This window comes from Nicotiana tabacum, chromosome 1 (assembly GCF_000715075.1).
Source record: "Nicotiana tabacum cultivar K326 chromosome 1, ASM71507v2, whole genome shotgun sequence".
Classification (NCBI taxonomy): Eukaryota; Viridiplantae; Streptophyta; class Magnoliopsida; order Solanales; family Solanaceae; genus Nicotiana; species Nicotiana tabacum.
The window spans coordinates 164,116,979-164,138,446 of record NC_134080.1 but is presented as its reverse complement, the minus strand read 5'-3'; the positions used below and the strand labels follow the sequence as shown (position 1 = coordinate 164,138,446).

General features: G+C 37.1%; 1 long non-coding RNA gene across 1 annotated transcript; it reads left to right on the top strand.

Annotated features, from left to right (window-relative positions):
* The first annotated feature begins 16,321 nt into the window (after positions 1–16,321).
* LOC142181444 (uncharacterized) lies at positions 16,322–18,907 on the top strand. Its single transcript, XR_012710091.1, has 2 exons — positions 16,322–17,068; positions 18,597–18,907. It is a non-coding gene; the product is annotated as an uncharacterized LOC142181444 (long non-coding RNA).
* The last annotated feature ends 2,561 nt before the right edge of the window (positions 18,908–21,468 follow it).

Genomic DNA, 21,468 nt, shown 5'->3' with positions numbered 1-21,468 from the left:
TTAGTAGATGGAGCAAGGGGAGCTAAAAACAAAGGAATGTCCTATTGAAATTTTCAAAATAAAGTCTTAGACAGAAATGTTACCAGGAAATGAGAAGAGAGTTAATAAAGCATTATGAGTAAGATATGATGCATGGATGACAACGGTAGAAAAGAAATGTGACGGTATTATAGGATATATAGTCAAGTGAAGTAAAAGATAAGAGGAGCCAGGCCTTGAGACAATAAAAGAGTGTAGGCCATAAAGTTATATCCTCATTTCGAGGAATAAGTTCGTGACTACCAGAAGGGAGAGTTAATCCCTAGAGTAATAGAAATCAGTATGGTCTGGTAAATAAGACAAACTAAACATGAATTAGGGACTGAGTGATTGGATAATACTCGGCATCATGGGAATTTCAGATTTCGTTCCGGCGGTAATACAATGGACCACAGAAGAAGATTCATGTGAAATTCAGAGAATGGTCATTCAGGGAGACGCTTTCCTAAAACAAGCAATGTGAGTAAAGCTAAACATAAGGAACTGTGTGTGCCAATTACACTAGGTGTTACCATCGTGAGTAAGGAATTTTTATATCCTTAGTACAGAAGGATTACCGCAAGGCAAGGAAGGGTCATGATGATGTGAAAATACTCCAAAGATAAAGACGTAACACATCTATAGGTAGATCCTCGTGGCTTCAACTCTTAGTCCCCTAAAGAGGGGGATATGGAGTGATATGGCAGTAAGTCAGAATTAAGTGGATGTAGTAACTATGGAACGATAAAGGAAGGATGCGATAAGAATGAGAAAGGGATAAGATTGCACTTATTCAAATGTTACAGATATGCTATGATTCCAAAACATTATGTAAGAACAACGTCAAGGAGAGGAAGTAAGGGTTCCTGCCTAAGATGTTATTGATAAATAAGGAGCCAGTAGGAGACGTAAATTAAGACAAAGGAAATAACCCAAGGAAGATTACACAAAATATTGATATGAGAATGGGTCATCGAATAGTTAGTAGTTGATTCAGGAAGAGCCTAGTTAATAGCTAGACAAGAGGACACAAACAAATCAACAAATCGTGTAGGATAAGCATAGTAAAACCTAATATAGTAAATTCAGCCTCGCAGTAATGTCATTGTAATACTTGAGATAGATTTAGATAGGAGTCAGAGTAGTTAAAGGTACCATATGAGTATTACTGAAATAAAAGAGAAAGCCACTGGGAAAACCATCAAAATATCAGTTCAGAAGCAACCCTACGAGCACAAGGGTATGGAGGTAAGCAACTACGGATAATTATAGTTAAGGAAGGACATCAAAAGGTCCATAATATGCTCACAGCTTTACAAGATTCAAGGGTTCTCCCTATGTAGTACAACAAAAGACTAGCTAAGGAAATAAGGAAGAAGGATTCAACCTAAGCTGGGTGACCTAAAGAGGAAATGGTTTTATAACGACAGTCTCTCAACAACATTGTATGCACTCCAAAAGAAAATAACACCTACTGTGGCTAATGAACGGGAAGTAAAATCAGAAGTGATATTCAAGATCATATGAGTTCTATGGAATTCCATTATGCTTGGGCACCAAGATAAGTTAAGTACGCACGCAAGAATGGGGCAGAAAGACCAGGAAAAGTAATTGCTTACGTTTGAAGAAAGCTGATATGGAACAAAAAAAATTATTCGATTCATGATTCAGAGTTATATTACGTTATGAACACACTTAAGAGTTTGGAGTTTTATAGATGCAGCATATACAGCCACAGAAAATTTTAGTATAAGTTAAAAAAAAAGAATTGAGCCCATGTCGTAGAAAAGGGACTGTATCATGGATATTCCTCAGCGCCCATGAAAGGCTAAACGTAATAACTAATACTATGAACCGCATATCAGGAGGTAGCTTAAGCCTACATAAAGGCTGATCAGAATAAGGAGGAAACTAAAGAGATACATCAACGAAGTAAATTAGGAATCTGATTATTGGACCCCGAAAATTATAGAAATCGTGATTGAGAACATTATAGGATCACTCTTAATATCAGAGGTACCAAAGGGATAGTAGAACCACCATATTCTATAACGGTTCTACGATAAATCTAGTTAGAAAAATACCAGCCATATAAGAATTCAGTATGGAGCTCCCACCGGATTGTATAAGCACCAGAGGTGCAAGTATTATAATAGAGCTTCAAGTTATGGACGTGAATTATACCTATGTGGAAGGGAGGTCATGAAAGAGATAAAAAGATATGTTGCGAGATTTTAAGGTAAGTAAGGTAAATGTGAACAACGTACAAAATACTTAAAGGCAGAAGATCGTGAATAGTCCGTGCTTCGGATAGAAGGCTAGAAGCACTTGGATTCAATATCCAGGAATGATAGCAGTGTCGTTAGTGGCGTACCTTCCAGCCTATGGTTTCTACGTACCGAGAGATCTAGTTAAGAGAGTAAAAAATAGTTAGAGACAATGTGATGTCTCGCTTGATATTCCAGAACAACATAAGGAAATCTATGGTGCAAGCAAGTTGAATGAAGGCCACGAATAATATAAATAGATATGTATAGGTCCCAAGCTAAAGTATAGTAAAGAGAAAAAGTTTTATGACGGGAGTAAGAACGATAAAGGGCGAGTGAGAAGGTGACGAGAACGGAGAAGTCCTCGGGATTTAACCCATGAAAACAAGAAAGCTAATGGTTTCTCTAAGTTATAGAAAGTTCAGTATAGCCTGAATGAAATCAAAGGAGTCTAAGACTAATAACATTTAGAAGAGATAGAATGCAACCCTGTTAATAGAATGAGGGTGTAATTATTATAGACAAATGATGATATTTGGGCCTTCGATTGAGTAATGATCTGATAAAGAAAAGAAAGGGATCTCATGAATTTGACATGATTAAAATACACACGCAAGGTGAATCACATTGGGATGCTGTGAGATACGATTAGGAAAGCAGTGTGTTGCCCCAGGTGGATCAATCTAATCATTTCAGATGTTCCCCGATAAAATGTGAAACCTAGCGGCAATATTACATAAAAGGTTAAGTTATCAGGGGTGGATTATGGATCAAAATTGAGGTGAATCAACAATGAATGGATAAAAGTTATAAAGTATGAGAGGAGATTAGGCCATCATTATTAAGATGAATAGTAATATGGAAGCATTAGAGGACATAGATTTATACGTATGGGATAAGCAATGAAAGTAGCCTGAGATTTGGTAGCAGACCTCAATAACAAGAAATCAACGTAAGAGTTATGGTATAGCATTGTTACGCCCTGCAGTATTACGTTGATGTTATGCTCTGCAGTAATATATATTGCGGTGATGTTACGCTTCGCGGTATTAAGTTACGACGATGTTGTACCCTAAAGTACTGTACGTTGAATTTGTCATAAGGTAATTGACATCAGTTCAAGTAAAAGATTATTTGGAGATCATAAAGATTATGCTATTTCACAAGTGATTAGTAAATTCATGAAGGTGAAAGGGGGAGCATATCAAAGAAAATAAATTTTTGTCCAAATTTGCATTTTGGGGGTAAAATACGACCCGATCTAAAATACCCAGTATTTATGGACTAGTACCATGAAAAGTACCATAAGACCACAGTAGTATAACATATAAAGTAAATATGAAGTATTTTAGTAATAAATAGAAATTTAAATAATTTGGGGTAATTTTTAAATTATGCGGGTAATTGGTTAATTACCGGATAATGTGACATTACCCGGTTAACTAATAAGTGGATAAAATTAACAAGATCATACCAAAAAGGGACGTGGCAGCCCATTCTTAGTTTTAAAGTAATTCATAAACCACCTTTACATTTGTCAAGGCTAATCTACAAATGCCTTATCTAGTAAAAAATTTAATTTAGAAAGAGGAATGGATAAAACAATATTTTTTACATTTTTGATTTTTCACAAAAGAACGTGAGGGACCAGGTGACATTCCATTTCGTCCAAGAACTCTTAGCCAAAGAGTTCAAGTTCAACAATTGATTTAATCCATTCTATTTTGCTCAAAACGTTGGAGGCAAAGCAGAACAAGTTCGTCCAAGTGTGAATTTCGTCCACATTTTGCAGAAGCAGATCCGTTTGAATATTCCTGGAACATGTATGCTAAGGTTAAGCCCTTCTTTTATTTTGACATAATTTTATAATTACACGAGTTTGATAACGAGGCATAAAGAAAAATCCATATCCGAGAATTTACGTATATTTTGCTAGTCTCGCAAGTTACGTAAATTTTTCTAGTTTTGTAAGTTATAATATTCTCTTTATCGGGACTTCATATTCATTTGAGTATTTCTTTTTCCAGTCAAGAGAGCAGAGAATTTATATGTATACAGTATTACAATATTTTCATAACCATCGAGCTATAATCGATTGGCAGGCCCCTATAGGGCAACCTCTGATCAGATGGTAAGTTATATACCGAGCCTACTGTGGCCGAGCGCTTATGAGCGAGCCCAATTGGTCGAGGTACAGATCCTAGTATGGCCGAGCACCTATGAGCGAGCCTACTGTGAGCACGTGATTTTTGCTCTATGTGAATTACTCCCATAAATTCAAGAAAATAAATTTTTCCCATTATTTGCAAATTCGTAGATTTTTATTAAATCTTTGCATTTTTAAGTTTTATTTAAATCATGAAAAATATCAAAAATATCACGCATGAAATTTAAGCTTTATTTTTATATTATTAGGATTAATCGGTAGTTACTTGTTTTATAAAAATTGAAAATCACAAAAATTGCTTCATTTTTACACTTTTTCCTTTTATTAATTTTTTCTCTTTTAATTTAGGATTAAGTAGATTTTATAATTTTTATAATTAGTTAATTAGTTTAATTTCGCACTTTTTGATAATCCAGGATTTTAATTTCTAGGATTTTTAATTAAAAAAAATAAAAAAGAAAAGGAAATAAGGAGTTTATTTAATTGGGTTTAAATTCGGAGCTTGGGCCATTTGAAAGCCAAAACCAGCCCAAATAAATGGCACCAAAATTTGTCCAACCCAAGCCCAATCTCCCTACCCAAATACCCATTACCCTTTACCCTACCCTTACATATAAAAAGACATTTTAGAAACCAAAAAAATCAGATCATAGACCCTTCCCCTAGAGAGCAAACGACGCTTTTTTGCGACTTCTGCTCCTGCGGGATACCTTCTTCTTCTCGATTTGTCTTCACTGATACAGACATTCACCAAAACCTGCTGCCTCCTCCAACCCAAGAATGGCAGATCCCTCACACCCCCCAACCTAGCCGCAACTTACACACAAGAGAAGTGAGGAATCAAAATACTTGAGCTATAGAAGTTACCATATACGACAAGTGCAACCAATTACTTTATTTTGAAAGTTATTGAAAGCATGAAAATCTGATACAGTAATGAGCCTTCCTCCATTATAGGTTCTATTTTTAATATATATCATATACACCTTTACTATATAACAAAGACACAAACAGTAATCGAGGGGGACAAAAAAAATCGGCCACTTCCTCAATTAAGCAAGTTTCTTCAGTTTCTTTTTCTTTACTTATAAGATCAGAAAACAAAAAATAAAAATAAAAATAGAAACAGAATACATAGCATAAAGGCAAAAAAATAAGATGAAATGAAAAACGAGAGGTCCAAGTTCTGACGAGTTTTTTTTTGGTCTAATTGGAATTTTCCGGCGAGTTCCGAGTTCATCGAAGGTTGTACTCTGAGTTTTCCGGGCAGATTTGTTGTTGTCGTTGTCTGCTTCATCGCTGAGCCCCAGCTTTCCTTCGCCTTTACGTGACTGCTTTAGCTCAAATTTTTGCCATCTAGGTACTTTCCCTTCCCAAGATCTGGTGTAATTATTTTTATATATAGAAGTTGTGTCATAATCTTGTAGCGTTTGTCTACTTATTTTCTTGTTCGAGTTTGCTCTTTACTTGAAGTTAAATGAATCTGAAGCTTTAAAGCGATATTTTCTAAATTAAATTAAGTCAATCAATGTGCGTTTCCTACCATATGTTTGTACAAGCTTTAACGTTAAGCTTTGATAAATGTGAAGATTTTGATGTGAAATTGGGGGAACATTAGAGTGTGCTTTTCTTTACTTTTTATTATTATTTATTTATAAATTTTGGAGAAATCGATGTGAGTATGATGTTATTTGAGTTTTCTTTATGTATTATTTTAACTGATTGATGAGGATAAATTGAGTAGATAAATTAGTTCATTAGTGATTGTTCTCTATTACGTAGCATTATCTTTGGAGATTAGCTTTTGAATTCTTTGAACGAGGATGATCATGAATCTGAGAATAAAATGATGCTTCAACTTTAACAACAATTGGGCCAAAGTCCATAAATGATCGGTTGGACTGAATCTTGTAAATAGATAGAAAGTAAGCATTTTAAAGTTGTAGATAATTTCTAGTGATTAAACCTATCCCTTTTCTACAACAATAAAATCCCAAAACTCATGGCCTTCACTTAATTAATTTTAATCCTTAGAAATCGAGGCGTTCCATTTAATTGAATTTCCATGGCCCTCGCAAACTTGAAAGTGCGTAGTTGCTTTAGGCGCGCTATTTTAAAAATTACCTTCCTAAACTCAGGTGTGCATTTATGTGACCCAAATCCAATTCTCAACAATGTTAGATAAAATATGTCGGGGACTGCGGGTGCATTTATGTGACGTGGTTCATGACGTGTTTTAAATAACGTTGAAATCTTCCTAAAAAAATAATTAAATAAAAGCGGTTATAAAGTTAAAATTGCACCATAGGCTAAAACATATACTAAAATCAAGTAAATAGGCCAATTATAATAGTTGAGCGACCGTGCTAGAACCACAGAACTCGAGAATGCCTAATACCTTTTTCCGGGTTAACAGAATTCCTTACCGTGAATTTCTGTGTTCGCAGACTGTAATACAGAGTCAATCTTTTTCTCGATTCAGGATTTGAACCGGTGACTTGGGACACCATAAAATTATCCCAAGTGTCGACTCTGAATTTTTTTAATAAAATGATCCCGTTTCGATTGTCACTTTAAGTTGGAAAAAACTCTCTTATACCCTTCCGGAGTAGGTAAGAAGGAGGTATGACAACTCTAGTGACTCTGCTGGGGATAAAGAACCCAGAATCTCTGGTTCAGGGTTCAAGAATTCGAGCTTAGAATAACTTTTATATTTGACTTTTATTTATTATCTGATTTTATTACATGTTTGAGCTTAATGTGCTAAAAATCGCTTTTTACCGCTTTAATATTATTTGAACTGTATATAAACTGTTACGAAACCCTTCTCTTCTCATCTTCAGGGATGTGCACGCTGGCGTGACTCCTCCTTCTGTTAGTGTCATACCCTGAAATAAGAAAGAAGCTCGGACAAGTTACAAAGCCGGATGGCCATTTGGTTCCCGGTACGTAGCCCCCTCCTCGGCTCGAGTTGTCCGCTCGGGTACACAAGTCTAGAACAATATACCCAGGTTTCTAGCTTAGAAGAACTCACTCATGCCGGATTCCTAGTAGGAACGTTTTTTTGCATCATGTGCATTTGACTTTAGGGACTCAACACAGGGGTTTGGTCCGTCTAGGACAGGTGTGCCCAAAAAATAAAAGACCGTCCTGATGCATCCTATGTGCTACATGTTACAATTTTCAAGGGTAAAATGGTCATTTAGCGAACCAATAATAGCTGAGGGCAAATGAAAAAGAAAAAAAAGGAAAACAAAGAGGGTGAAGTTTGAAAATAAAGCAAGTAGGGCCCAATTATTTTTTCTGTCACATGTCTGTTAAGAAAAAATCATGGAATTCAAAAAAAAAAAGATTTTACATTTTTTCATCATTTTCCGAAAATCAAAAAAAATAATCAAAAAAAGGGGAAAAAGAAAATCCAAAAAGAGTTTACATGTTTCATCATTTTTCAAAAAAAAAAGACAAAAAACATATTTTCTCTAAATTAGTTGTTTTTTAATTCTCGCCCGTATCCAATCTGCCCGAACTACGCATACCTGATTCTCGTCTTTCGGGGTGTGATACGTAGGCAACACACATAGGGTTCGGTCTTCCTAGTAAATCTTAGGTTCTTGGATTTGCGGGGTCATAGCCAAATTTTGCACTTCTAGCCACCCTTTGGCCAAATAAGTCATTTTGCAAAAATAGCCTCAATTATGTCTTGCGTGTGTCCAATAGGGAGTGTTATTGTCTCACCTAGTGTTGGTTTGAGTTTTTTTTTCATAAAGTTGTGGATCTACTTACTGGGGTTTGAGCATGACAGACACCCCGTGACCATCCAGTCAGGATCACTGATTCACGAGTTGATTAAGAAGATCTTTCTTTTTATTTTTTATGTTTTGAGTTTTGTACAGTAATGTCGAGTTTTTTTTTATTATTGTACTTTCTATTTTGTATTTGAAAAAGCGTGATATAAATCAAAAATCAAAAAAAGGAGATGTTGCGTTTTATATTTCCGTTAGAAGTTTTCTTTAGAATACTAATTCTATAAATAAAAAAAATCATTTGAGGTGGTTTTGCTTTATTGAATGAAAATTGCTTTTATATTTAGTATATTAAGATTAAAAATTTTAAAAAAAAAGAGAATTTTCCTTTCATACCTCTTTAGAAGTTTGCTTTATTTCTCTTTTCTCATCAGAATAATCATTAAGGTAAAAAAGAAAAAAAAGAAGAGAATGTTAGTTTGTTTACTTTATCTCAATCTTCCAGAAATACGCAAAGATCTTATTCACGCGGTGTCATGATACGTAGGCAACCTACATAGGGTTCGATCGAATCATTTTTTTTATTATTAAAAGAAAAAGGGAAAAAGGAAAAAAAAGAAGGCAAAAACAAAAGAAAAAAAGAGGTGAAATTATGGGGCGTGAGAAATGAGAGGAAAGAAAAGAGTGATAATTAGAAAAAAAAAAGGAAGGAAAATGAGCAAGCAAGTGCTAGAAAAGCTAAGAAAAGAGAAGATTCAAATGGACAAATTGGGATGATGTCAAGTGACCTTGTGACCCTCGAAGTCATTATTGAACCATTAATTATTGCTAGGTGCATTGCACGAAATGTGATATTTTTAGCTGTTAAATGCCCTAATGATAATATGATGACTTCATTTTGTTCCTCTTTATTCTCCTGATTATAACAGAAGGGTGGTTAGTTTGTGGTTCTTAAGGTAACTCGTCCATACAACACAAGGTCAAAGGGGCACAAGAGTTGTTGACCCGTCAAAGGAGATTGTGGAGTCGGAGTCTGACTTGAAAGAGGAGGTCCAAAGGGTGAAACAGCAGATGGCAGAAATAGTATCAGTTTTGGATCAGGTGGTATCCTCCACCTTCATTCCCCACTAACTACACTGAAAACCCTGCAACTATCCCACCACTATCACAAATCCATATTTCCACTGCTGCTGATATCTCCATACGACCTTTTCACACTCTACCTGCCAAAACCACATCATATCCCGCTCCTTTGGTCACTCATGCTCTTGCAACTCCTCCACCAGCTATTTTTCCTCGATCCTCTAACGAGACTGTGTTCAAAGTCCCTGATGCCCAACACTGTGCTCCAGAACCAACTTTCAAAGTCTCGGATTCATACTCTCACGCTCTTCATTTTGAGCCTCTTGGTGAAGCTGAAAAGCCTTCTAAGACAGTGGAGCAAGATGAGATATCCAGGAAGGTAAAAATCTTAGGGCAGTCCTTAAGAAACATGCAAGGGATAGGGAGCCAGATAAGCGTGGCTTACAAAGATTTTTGCTTGTTTCCTGACATCCAACTGCCTGCTGGTTTAAAGATGCTGAAGTTTGATTTGTATGACGGACATGGAGATCCCGTGGCCCATTTGAGAGTTTATGGCAGTAAGATGAGAGGCGCCGGTGGGAAGGACAAATTATTGATTGCATATTTCAGTCTGAGTCTGAGTGGGGCAGCTCTGGAGTGGTACACCCGCCAAGACGTTAGCAAGTGGTACACATGGGATGATATGGATCAGGCCTTAGCCTGGCACTTTCAGTACAACATAGAAATTGTCCCGGATCGCATGTCCCTCACCAAGATGGAAAAGAAGCCTAATGAAAGCTTTAGGGAATACGGGCTCAGATAGAGAGAGCAAGCTGCCAGAGTCAATCTCCCGATGAAAGAGATGGTTGAGTACTTTCTTCAAGCTCAAGAGCCAACTTACTTTGGGCATTTGATCTCGGCTGTAGGTAGGCCTTTTAATGATGTGGTAAAAATGGGAGAAATGGTAGAAGATGGGCTAAAGTCTAGCAAGATCATGAGTTATTCTGCTTTAAAAGCCACAACACAAGCAATTCATAACAACACAGAAAGCCTGCTGGGCAAAAGGAACATGGTGATGTTGCCATGGTTGTCTCAGGATCAGGACATGGTTCAACGGGTCCGCCTCACCAATATACTCAGCCTCAACCCCAACCCCAAACCTATCCCCTAGCTCCACATAATCCACCTCAGTATCATCCTCCGAACAATGTCTGGTCATCTGTCCAACCACCAGGTCACTTCTTATGGCGAGCGCCAGCACCGCATAATGCACTCTTGCCTTCACAACATTTTCGAGCACCCAACAACCCTAGAAAACAGGGGCAGGGAGTGGAAAAAGGCAAAGAAATAGTTTCACGCCAATTGGGGTGTCCTGCACAAGCTTGTTTGAAAAGTTAAAGCATTCTGGCCTGATTGAGCCGCTCCTCGGCTATACTCCAGACCCATATGCAAAAGGCTTGGATCCTACTGTACGATGCATGTACCACTCTAATGTCCAAGGGCATAGCATTGAATATTGTCGTTCTTTGAAAAGGGAAATAGAAAGAACGATTCAAGAAGGGGTAATTGTGATAAATGACAGTGACAGGGAGCATGTGAATCCTCTTGGGAACTTGCTGACTGAAGTTAATGATATTGAAGTTGTTAATAATTTTGGCAATGTTGATGCGGAACCCAGTGGCTAAGATGTCGTGCTTGGTAATTGGAAAGACACTCCATCTCTTGGCTAGCTGGAGAGGAGTCTTGGTGGTTTATTTTGTTGTTATTTTTGTTGTCCGGGTTAGTTTCAGGGTTGTAATTCGGATATTGTCTTGTGATTCAAACCCTTATATCCTTTTATTTTGCCTAGTTTTTTTTTCCGTAGTAACTCGTTTAGTGTTGTCTAGGTTTCTTCCAGGGTTGTAACCCCAGTTTATTTTACTTGTTTTGTTGTTCAAACTCTTTCACCATCTGTCTAATGTAATTTTCTATTTTATGTTATTTCTAGTCCTTTTTTATTTAGTTCTCTTTTCTTTTATAGTTCCTTTATGGCTGGCTCTAGTGACATGACATGCACGCATAATTTCAAGCCTGGTCTTAAAGTTAGTTTAATCATGAAGTAATGAAATAATTTTGAAGATGATAGGGTCATTTGAGGGAAATAAGTAAAGGAATTTTGAGATCACTTCAAGCCCGAATTATGTGAAACTAGGGCAGATAGAACATAAAGAAACCTTATTGAAATGCATCATGCCACATCGGGTTGAAGCTAAGGGCATTTTTGCCCCAAATTGGCAGGGGTCGTTCGTGGTAACGAGAGTGTTGTCCAATGGTGCTTTGTATTTAACAAATGTAGAAGGAAAATGTGTGGATATAGCTATCGATTCTGATGCAGTCAAAAGATATTAAGTATGATTTTTTTGGTTTGTTTAATTGTGTTGTTTGTGTTTGGCATACTTTGAAGATTGGAATGACGAAAGCATTTTATTCTACTATCTAAACACTTTATCCTTTGTCACCCCTTTGAGCCTTATTTATTTTCTTTCATATCCCTCTTTTGGAATTAGAAGCAGAGTTTAGAAATATGATACAGAAAAAAGGAAGAGAAAAGAAAAAAAATAAGAGAAAAAGAGAAATAAAAAATGGAAAAAGAGTAAAGAAAAGAAAAGAAAAGGAAAAAGAGAAAAAGAGAAAAAGAAAAAAAGAAAAAAAAGAGAGAGAAAAGTACAAAAACAAAGCAATTCCTATGTCATGAACTACGTTCGACCTGATTCCTTTTAAGGATACGTAGGCAGCCTCGCAGTTCGGTCCCATCAAATTAAAAATTCAAAAGTCCCCAAGCAAAAGAAACTGGGGCAGAAAGTTGTGATTGTTGTAAGAAATCTGATTCCAAGAGTTGTAATTTTGAACCCATTCAAGTAGTTTTAAGCCTTTTGATATCCTTTCTTTCTAACCCTACGCAAAAGGCTACATTACGATCCAAAGAATGACCTTCTGATCAATACTTGAGAATGCCAAGTCAAGCGAGATAGTGGTATGATTCACACCACGGGCAACACTCCGTGCTACACAAGGAAAACAAAAATGAGAGAGTCTTATCGGTGAAAACCTTCACAGGAACCAGAAGGTGACAGTAAGTTGAGAAAGAACAAAATGAGAGAGGCTTGATGGTGAAAACCCTTAGGGCACTACAAGTCAAGTAAGGATCGTGAATCAGATTGGAAAATCGGAGCATTGAAGCCCAGTTTCACGGCGAAGAGGTACAATAAGAGTTGAACATCGGACTTGCATGGCAGATTAGGCCATTTAATCCAAAGGTGCTTGTCACGGTCATTAGAGTTGATATCCACATCTGATAAGTGTTTAGTTTTCTTGTTAGGAATCATCTCTTTCCATTGTTCTTACTCTGTTCCTTTTGTTTTTTTTACTTCCCCTTCTCGAGTCTATTTGGTCAGAACAAGTGAGAAATAATTTCAAAATTTGCTACCAACTTTCCAATTGTACAAAACAGAATTTGGCTAGGACATCAAAGTGGCATAAGTCAGGAGAGAACAACGTACGCATTGATTTGTTAACAATCAACATGCTTTGGGATTCATGTGAAATACAAAGGTTTGGTATATATAAATTCATGAACAGTGCAACATATAGAGTATGTTGGGTGAGCAGATCAAAGGTATTCTCTGTGATGAGGTTGACAGAGAAAGTGGTTAACCAACGACAAGCAAGGTCTTCCAAGCAGAATTCAAAGTTATCATGGCAAGTGAAGGAGCAATAGACCTCAAGGCCAAGGCCAGTGGTTTAGGTCAAGAAAGAACAGCATACGCACTGAGTGGGTGGCAATTGACGTGCTTTGGGATTCATGTGAAACACAAAGGTTTGGTATATATCAATTCATAAACAATGCAACGGATAGAGGATGTTGGGTGAACGGATCAAAGGTATTTCTGTGCTAAGGGTGACAGAGAAATTGGTTAGTCAATAAGCAAGCAATTTCTTTCAAGATGAAGTCAAAGTTATCATGGCAAGTGAAGGATCAATCGCCGCAAAGTCAAGGCCACAAACCAACCACTATGTTTAAACTCATATGTTTTCTTTGTCTGAAACAGGGACAGAAGCTATGTTCATATCAAAGCTTGGAAGGTTGAAATTTTCAGGTGTAATGCCCCAATTCTGCTTACGCAAAGGCTATTGAGAATATCACACATCACCACTAATAAAAGCATTTCCTAGTCTGGGTTTTCAAGTTATATTTTGTTGTAGGAGATGCACTTCCTAAATTGAGATTTTACCCTTAGGAGATGCACCTCGTAGTTTGGATCATATGAGTTTTAGTCACTGAAGTTTTCACCCCTAGGAGACGCATTTCCAAGTCTTGGGCATTTAAGTTCATCCCTAGGAGACGCACGTCCTAGTTGGAGTCATTGAAAGTTTACCCATCAAGAGACACACTTCCTAGTAGGGATCTTTCAGATTATACTTGTTAGGAGATGCACTTCCTAGCTTTGGTCATTTAAATTCATTCATAGGAGATGCACTTCCTAGTTTGAGCCATTGAAGTTTCACCCCTAGGAGACGCACTTCATAGTCTGGGTTTTTCAGGTTATATTTTTGTTTTAGGAGACGCACTTCCTACATTGAGCTTTCGCCTAGGAGACACAATTCCTGGTTCTAAGCATTAAAGTTATACCCATAGGAGACGCACGTCCTAGTCTGGGTCTTTCCGGATACACCTATAGGAGACGCACTTCCTAAATTGAGATTTCATTCATAGGAAACGCACTTCCTAGTTTGAGTCATTGAAGTTTCGCCCATAGGAGACGTAATTCCTAAAGTGAGAGTTCATTCATAGGAGACGCAGTTCCTAGTTTGAGTCATTGAAGTTTCACCCATAGGAGACACACTTCCTAGTCTAGGTCTTTCAGACTATATTTTGTTTTAGGAAACACATTTCCTAAATTGAGTTTCACCCCTAGGAGACACACTTCCTAGTCTGGATCTTTCAAGATACACTTTCAGGAGACGCACTTCCTAAATTGATATTTTACCACTAGGAGACGCATTTCTTAAATTGAGTTTCACCCATAGGAGACACACTTCCTAAATTGAGAGTTCATTTATAGGAGACACACTTCCTAGTTTGAGTCAGCTAAGTTCTACCCGTTAGGAAACGCACTTCTTAGTCTGGGCCTTTCAAGTTATATTTTGTTTTAGGATACGCACTTCTTGGTTTTGGTTCATACAAGTTTTACCCGTAGGAGACGCACTTCCTAGTTTGGTTCATTTAGGTTTTACTTTTAGCAGACGCATTTTCTAGTCAAAGTTTTTGGTTTTACTCATAGGAGACGCACATCCTGGTCTAGTCATTAGTTTACTCTTATCATTGCATCAATAGTATGAGTGGTTTATAATATCGCTAACAACTCACAAATCTTCCTAGTGCAAACTGGGGCAGAAAATTTCGTTTAATTTGTTTGTTTTGATGAAATTAGGCACCTACTTGGAGAACAAAGGGAGGACGGCACAAGTTCAAAGGAAAATGGATCAAGTTCGGCAATCAGACACCCCCTGGAGAGCAAGGGAAGATAGTTCAAAGGAAAAGCAGTCTCAAGAAGAAGTAGTTCAAGTTCAGCAATTAGGAGCCCACCTGAAGAACAAAACAGCAATTTAAGTGTTGGTAATCAGGAGCCCACCTGAAGAACAAAGCAAGCAATTCAAGTGTTGGTAATCAGGAGCCCACCTGAAAAACAAAGCAACAATTCAAGTGTTGGTAATCAGGAGACCACCTGAAAAACAAAGCAACAATTCAAGTATTGGTAATCAGGAACCCACCTGAAGAACAAAGCAGCAATTCAAGTGTTGGTAATCAGGAGCCCACATGAAGAACAAAGCAGCAATTCAAGTGTTGGTAATCAGGAGCCCACCTGAAGAACAAAGCAGCGGTTCAAGTGTTGGTAATCGGGAGCCCACCTGAAGAACGAAAGGAAGCAGTTCAAGTGTTGGTAATCAGGAGCCCACCTGAAGAACGAAGGGAAGCAACAATTTTCAAAGGAAGATGGTTCATGTTCAGCAATCAGGCGTCTACCTAGAGAAAAGGGAAGCATCTCAGATTACAATTCAAGTCAGCAACAAAGGAATTTCACCTGGAGACTACAAGTCGACAAAGCAACAAGAACTGCAAGATCAAGTTTGAAGATATAGATAGGATTCTTCTAATTCATAGATCATAGTTTAGTCTAGCTTCTTTTATTTTGTCTTGGTGTAATAAGGGGTTCAGTAAGCAGTAGCAGCAACATCAACAGTGAAGTCACAGCTTCCTGGTAGTCCCATCTACCAAAACTTCCCGAACTACACTGACATGATTCCTTTATAGCCAAGGATATGTAGGCAACCTCGGAAGCAGGGTGCAGTCAAATCTATCAAAAATGCTTCCCACGGAGTATTCAGACGGGCAAAAATCGCTCGTATCCGCTCACTTTATCTTTGCACGAAAACTCTCCGTGTTTCCGAGCAAAGAGGGGCAGCTGTGAGCACGTGATTTTTTCCCTATGTGAATTACTCCCATAAATTCAAGAAAATAAATTTTTTCCATTATTTGCAAATTTGTATATTTTTATTAATTCTTTGCATTTTTCTTGCATGTTTAAGTTTTATTTAAATTATGAAAAATACCAAAAATATCACGCATAACATTTAGGCTTTATTTTTATATTTTTATGATTAATCGGTAGTTACTTGTTTTATAAAAATTGAAAATCACAAAAATTGCTTCGTTTTTACACTTTTTCCTTTAATTGATTTTTTCTCTTTTAATTTATGATTAAGTAGTTTTTATAATTTTTATAATTAGTTAATTAGTTTAATTTCACACTTTTAGATAATCCAGGATTTTAATTTCTAGGATTTTTAATTAAAAGAAAAAAGAAAAAAGAAAAGGAAATAAGGAGTTTATTTAATTGGGTTTAAATTCGGAACTTGGGCCATTTTAAAGCCAAAACCAGCCCAAATAAATGGCACCAAAATCTATCCAACCCAAGCCCAATCTCCCTACCCAAATACCCATTACCCTTTACCCTACCCCTGAGTATAAAAAGACAATTTATAAACCAAAAAAATCAGATCATAGACCCTTCCCTTAGAGAGCAAACGGCGCATTTTTGCGACTTCTGCTCCTGCAGGATACCTTCTTCTTCTCGATTTTTCATCACTGATACAGACCTTCACCAAAACCTGTTGCCTCCTCCAACCCAAGAACGGCAGATCCCTCGAATCCCCCAACCTAGCCGCAACTTACACACAAGAGAAGTGAGGAATCAAAATACTTGAGCTATAGAAGCTACCATATACGACAAGTGCAGCCAATTACTTTATTTTGAAAGTTATTGAAAGCATGGAAATCTGATACAGTAATGAGCCTTCCTCCATTATAGGATTCTATTTTTATTATATATCATATTCACCTTTACTATATAACAAAGACAAGAACGGCAATCGAGGGGGACTAAAAAATCGGCCACTTCCTCAATTAAGCAAGTTTCTTCAGTTTCTTTTTCTTTACTTCAAAGATCAGAAAACAAAAAATAAAAATAAAAATAGAAACAGAATACATAGCATAAAGGCAAAAAAACGAGATGAAATGAAAAGCGAGAGGTCCAAGTTCCGACGAGTTTTTTTTGGTCTAATTTGTATTTTCCGGCGAGTTCCGAGTTCATCGAAGGTCGTACTCTGGGTTTTCCGGGCAGATTCGCTGTTGCCGTTTTCTGCTTCATCGCTGAGCCCCAGCTTTCCTTCGCCTTTACGTGGCTGCTTTAGCTCATATTTTTGCCATCTAGGTACTTTCCCTTCCCAAGATCTGGTGTAATTATTTTTATATATAGAAGTTGTGTCATAATCTTGTAGCATTTGTCTGTTTATTTTCTTGTTCGAGTTTGCTTTTTACTTGAAGTTAAATGAATCTGAAGCTTTAAAGTGATATTTTCTAAATCAAATTAAGTCAATCAATGTGCGTTTCCTACCATATGTTTGTGCAAGCTTTAACGTTAAGCTTTGATAAATATGAAGATTTTGATGTGAAATTTGGGAAACATCAGAGTGTGCTTTTCTTTACTTTTTATTATTATTTATTTACAAATTTTGGAAAATCGATGTGAGTATGATGTTATTTGAGTTTTCTTTATGTATTATTTTAACTGATTGATGAGGATAAATTGAGTAGATAAATTAGTTCATTAGTGATTGTTCTCTATTAAGTAGTATTATCTTTGGAGATTAGCTTTTGAATTCTTTGAATGAGGATGGTTATGAATCTGAGAATTAAAATGATGCTTCAACTTTAACAACAATTGGGCCAAAGACCATAAATGATCGGTTGGGCTGAATCTTGTAAATAGATAGAATAGTAAGAATTTTAAAGTTGTAGATAATTTCTAGTGATTAAACCTATCCCTTTTCTACAACAATAAAATTACAAAACTCATGGCCCTCACTTAATTAATTTTAATCCTTAAAAATTGAGGCGTGCCATTTAGTTAAATTTTCATGGCCCTCGCAAACTTGAAAGTGCGTAGTTGCTTTAGGCGCGCTATTTTAAAAATTACCTTCCTAAACTCGGGTGTGCATTTATGTGACCCAAATCCAACTCTCAACAATGTTAGATAAAATATGTCGAGGACTGCGGGTGCATTTATGTGACGTGGTTCAAGACTTGTTTTAAATAACATTGAAATCTTCCTAAAAAAATAATTAAATAAAAGCAGTTATAAAGTTAAAATTGCACCATAGGCTAAAACATGTACAAAAATCAAGTAAATAGGCCAATTATAACAGTTGAGCGACCGTGCTAGAACCACGGAACTCGGGAATGCCTAATACCTTCTCCTGGGTTAACAGAATTTCTTACTCGGATTTCTATGTTCGCGGACTGTAATACAGAGTCAATCTTTTCCTCGATTTGGTATTTGAACCGATGACTTGGGGCACCATAAGATTATCCTAAGTGGCGACTCTGAATTTTTTTAATAAAATGATCTCGTTTCGATTGTCACTTTAAGTTGGAAAAAACTCCCTTAAACCCTTACGGGGGTAGGTAAGAAGGAGGTGTGACACCTACTACGGCAGAGCAGTAATATATATATATACCGAGCCTGATAGGGCCGGACAACTATTTTACTTACTATATTGAGAGAGTTGAGTCAGTATCAGCAGGTAAGCTCATCTTCAGATTATCGTTGACTTCCAGCTACTTGCAGTTATTATATTATCAGTTCAGTTTCAGCTTTCAGTATATTGCCTTACATACTCGGTACATTATTTCGTACTGACATCTCTTTTGCCTGGGGACGTTGTGTTTCATGCCCGCAGGTTATGATAGACAGGTGGAGAGCCCTCCAAGTAGGCTATCAGCTCAGCTGAAGATGTTAGTGCGCTCCATTTGCTTCGGAGTTGCTTGTTTGATTAGTATGATTTATACGTGTATTGTTTGGTATGGCGGGATTCTGTCTCGATCTTTATAACATTTATGTACTCTTAGAGGCTTGTAGACATATGTCGTGTACGTGAAAGATTGTACAGCCCTGTCGGCCTATGTTTTGAGTTATAAATAATTATGTTGGCCTATTAGGACTGTATGTCACATGTATATGATGATGTAATAAGAATGATACATTACGTTGGTACTCAATTGAGTAAGGTACCGGGTGCCCGTCACGGCCCATCGGTTTGGGTCGTGACAAAAGTGGTATCAGAGCAGTTCTGTCCTAGGGAGTCTACAAGCCTTCTTATTTATGGGTGTGTCGCACTTATAAGCATGAGGCTATAGGGCATTTAAGACTGTCACTCTTTCTTCTTACTCTAGATCGTGTGGTAGAGCTCATTTATAAGAATTCAAGTCTCGAACTTCTATTTTTATTCGTAATAAGACAATGCCTACGTTCAGAAAGATGATAGATAAGAGATATAGCTGTGGAAGGGTTGAATTAAAGGAACTCGACTATGTATCATGCTTATGATAAGTAAATGTGAGATCTTCGGTAGATCACGTGCGTACTGAAAGGTGTAAGCCTCTTGATAAGAAGCCTTAAGGAAAGAATGTGTATCCACCTTTATGATGAAAGAAAATGAGAGATTAAGAAGATAAATACAAGTTTCAACAAGCAAAAGAAGCAAGATAAAGAATGGTACGAGGCGTCCAGTTAACAAAGTGTAACAGTGTTTATAATTCAGGCAGAGGCATATAAGCTTTTTGAATTATATTCAATAGTAACAGAGGTATATACAATTGGTTGCACCCATTCCCGATATGCCTTATGGGGGTTAATAGAAGTATTATAAGAAGATATGATGGATGAATTGTTTGTGTTAGTTGACATTTCCAAAGGATATTGCAAGTGTGCTAGTAGATCTCCTCGTGAGACACCTAGATGGTGCACCCTAAAATATTAAAGCTAGATATGATCACTGGAAGCCTTGAAGGAATAAATATTACCTTAGTGTGGCTCCCACCCCCAGTAAAGAAAGAATGTCAGGCAATTGAAAGAGCCAAGGGATGGAGCAAGGGGAGCCAAAAGCAAAGAATATTTTGTTCGAGTTTTTAGAATAAAGCAATAGACATAGATAATTAGTGGGAGATAAGAAGAGAGTTAATGAAGCATTATGAGTAAGATGTGGTACATGGATGAAACGGTAGATCAAAAGATGACAATATTACAAAATCTATAGTCAAGTGAAGGAAGAGACGAGGGGTGACAGGCCTTAGGACAACAAAAAAGTATAGGCCATACAGTCATGTCCTCATTTCGAGAAATAAGTCCGCAACTCTAGCATGATTACCAAGAGGAAAAGTTAGACCCCAGAGTAACAGAAATTAGTATGGGCTGGTGAATAAGATAAACTAAATATGAATTAGGGACTGAGTGATTTGGTAATAGTCAGCATCATGAGAATTTCATATCACATTGCGGCAATAATAGGACAGACAACAGAAGAAGGTTTATGAGAAATTCAGAGAATAGTCATTTAGGAAGACGCTTCCCTAAAGCAAGCAATGTTAGCAAAGTTAAGCTTATGGGACCGTATGTACCAGTTACATTAAGTGTCACCGTCGCGAGTAAGGGAATTTGTCATCTTTGGTACAGAAGGATTGCCGCAAGGCGAGTAAGTATCATTGATGTTGAGAAATGACACCAAATATGAAGAGGTAAAACATCTATTGGTAGATCCTCGCAGCTTCAGCTCTTAGTACACCCCTAAAGGGAGGAATATGGAGTGACGTGGTATTAAGTCAGAATTAAGTGGTTCTAGTGACTATAGAATGGTAAAGGAAGAATGCGATAAATGAAAGAGGAATGAGACGGCACTTATCCAAATCTTACAGATAAGCTACGATTCAATAATATTGTGCAAGCACGACGTCAAAGTGAGAAAGTAAAAGTTCTTGCCCGAGCTGTTATTAATAAATAAGGAGCCAATGCGAGACGTAAAATAAGACAAAGGAAATAATCCAAGAAAGATTACAAGGAATATTGATACGAGAATGGGCCAACGAGTAGTTAGTAATTGGTCAGGAAGATCCCGATTATGGCTAAACAGGAGGTTACAAACGAGTCATCAGATCGTGTGAGATAAATATAGTAGAACCCATCATGGAGAGTCCAGCCTCGAAGAATATCATTATAATACTTGAGATATATTCAAACAAGAGTCGAGGTAGCTAAAGATACCGTATGAGTGTTACGGGGATAAAAGAAAGTACCACTGGGAAGGCACTCAAAATATCAGTTCAGAAGCAACCATACAAGTACAAGGGCATGGAGGTAAGCAACTACGAATGATTACAAGCAAGTAAGGACATCAAAAAGGTCCGTAATAAGCTCATAGCTTTACAAGAGTCAAGGGTTCTCCCTAAGTACTACAACGAATGACTAACTAAGGAGATAAGAAAGAGGCTTCAACCTAAGCACAACGACCTAAAGAGGAAATAGTCGTGTAACAACAATCTCGCAACAACATTGTAAGCATTCCAATGGAAAATAGCACCTACCGTGGCTAATGAACGGGAAGTAAGAATTAAAAGTAATATTCGAGATCATATGAGTTGTATGAAAAATCTGGCAAGTGTGGGCACTAATATAAGCTAAGTATGGATGTAACAAGGGGCAAAAAGACCAGGAAAAGTCATTGCACATGTTTAAAGGAAGCTGAGCTGGAACAAAAGGAATTATTCGATCAATGATCC